The sequence below is a fragment of the Alosa sapidissima genome, chromosome 16 (assembly GCF_018492685.1).
Source record: "Alosa sapidissima isolate fAloSap1 chromosome 16, fAloSap1.pri, whole genome shotgun sequence".
NCBI classification, from domain to species: domain Eukaryota; kingdom Metazoa; phylum Chordata; class Actinopteri; order Clupeiformes; family Clupeidae; genus Alosa; species Alosa sapidissima.
Genome location: NC_055972.1, coordinates 5,570,201 through 5,572,700, shown reverse-complemented (window position 1 = coordinate 5,572,700; position 2,500 = coordinate 5,570,201).

Below are 2,500 nucleotides of genomic sequence, written 5' to 3'. Positions count from 1 at the left end.
CCTAATAAAATAAGTAATGAAAATGAGGGGAAAAGCGAAAATAAACAATAATGTCCATTCAATCAATAATATAAAAAAAACAATGACATGGTAAGACTATATTAAGGATTATATTAAGTGATACAAAAAATTACAGAACATTGGAGAACAGCATACTATGACTAAATGAACACCAGCTGAAGAAGGCAAAGTGTGTGTGTGTGTGTGTGTGTGTGTGTGTGAGAGGCAGTGTGTGTGCATGTGTGTGTCTAATCCTGTGTGTGTGTGTGTGTGCGTGTGAAGGTGTGCGTGCGCCTGTGTACGTGACAGCGTGTGTGTGCGTGTGTGTGATAAAATCATCTCTAAAAAGTAATACAAGTTGGTAAATTAAAGGTTTAATGGATATAGTTATGGATATAGTTATGGGATTTTGCAGACGCCTTTGTCCAAAGCGACAAAGACATACATAAACAACATAATATTTAAAATTTAACAGGGAACAGATTAGAATGTTGGTCAAACTATAATAAGGAGAATAACAATACTACTATAAAAAAAACAATGACATGGTAAGACTATATTAAGGATTATATTAAGTGATACAAAAAATTACAGAACATTGGAGAACAGCATACTATGACTAAATGAACACCAGCTGAAGAAGGCAAAGTGTGTCTGTGTGTGTGTGTGTGTGCCTGTGTGCGTGTGTGTGTGCCTGTGTGCGTGTGTGTGGGTCGGCTGCTTCTGGACGATACACTTAGACACCAGGGTTGTGCACAATTCGAATTGCAATTCTGCTTCCTGTTTGCTACCTCATTTGAAATGCAAGTAAAATTCAAGAATTAAATTGGAATTTAAGAGCCAGTTTCAATTCCATTCTGGAATTTTGCACAAGCCTGTTAGACACTGCTGCTGGCCCTGGGTCCGCTGTTGCTGGGCGATACACTGACACTGCTGGTGGCCCTGGGTCCGCTGCTGATACAGCGCCATTGCTGCTGGATCCTGGGTGCGCTGCTGTCACTGCTGATGCTGCTGGGCCCTGGGACAGCTAATGTTGGACGATACACTGCCGATGCTGCTGGGCCCTGGGTCGGCTGCTGTCAGACGATACACCGCCACTGCTGAACCGACCGCTGCTGTCAGACGATACACCGCCACTGCTGCTGGGCTGTGGGTCCACTGCTGCTGGACGATACGTTGCCGATGCTACTGGGTTCTGGGTCGACCCTGCTGAGCCTGTCTGCAGTGCCTGGTCAAGGTGCCACCACAGTCCTCTCTGTCTCCCTCTGTGTTCTGACGGACCTGTACAAATAATTAAATGTCACCATTTATGTACAGTCCTTAAAGCGGGTAACTGACCACAGCGTTGTGCTAAAACATTTGACCTACCATTGGGAGAGTGCCCTTTGATTTAGCTCACACAGCTGTATCGGCACCCGACCCATCAGCCTGCGCACATCACGCTCTGGGGTCGCCTCCTTTCAGTGCCACTGTGTCCCTTGCCTCCATGCACACCCAGTCCACCCTCTTGATCTTCTAGGTAGTGGTCCCCTTCTGGCGGTACTCAAGGGCCAGTTCTGCTGCAGCGGAGAGCCACAGGGTCAGTTGGGAGGACGAGGACTCAAACCTAAAGGGGGACACAGACGCAACTTTCTACGAGGAAAAGACAAACAATTTAAATCACACCATACAGAATCCATTTTGAAGACACACACAGATCCCTGGAGTTGTAATAATAGCCTATCACTATTAGTTTGATAGTGGTGTACTCATTAACACACATAAAACAATCAGGTGTTCTGTTTACATATCTAAAGCATACTTAGACTTCGAATTTCGATTTCACAATGTAGTAAAACATCTAGAGGGTCTAAACATGCTAGCCAGATTATCTGATGAGGGCTTAAATACATTTACAGAGACCACCAGCCCTCGTAAAAGTAGTAAACAAAAATAGTCCATTCATTCATCACTGTTTTTAGCATGGAATTCCCGGTTGACATGTTTACACTTCAAAAGCATATTTACACCTCAAATTCCAACTCCAAACTGTTGTAACACCATCTCTATGGTCTTAAGAAGTGAGCTAGGGTGTCTGATCACGTTTTTAAAGTATTTCCAGTGATCGTCAGGTCTTTACAGTGGCGATTGGTAGCTCATTCGTTTTCAATGCATTTAGCTGCTAGCATGCTAATCGTGGTTGATATTCTAACGCATCTAAAGCATATTTGCACTTTACATTTCGAGTCCACACAGTAGCAGTACATTCTCCAAGGTCTCAACATGTAAAACCAATAGTCTGATCGCATTTTAAACGCATTTCAGAGAGATCGAACCTAGCTACTTGAATGTAAACAAGCGGTGCTAGCCTAGCCAATTGGTGGCAGAGAATTAGTGTCAGTACGGCGCTAACAAGATATTATCACGTAAAATCATGAATATCAGACAAAGTATCCAAAAATATAGCGAGTTTCATTCATTGGATAGCACGTAATTAGACCAAACTTACCTGAGAGTAAAA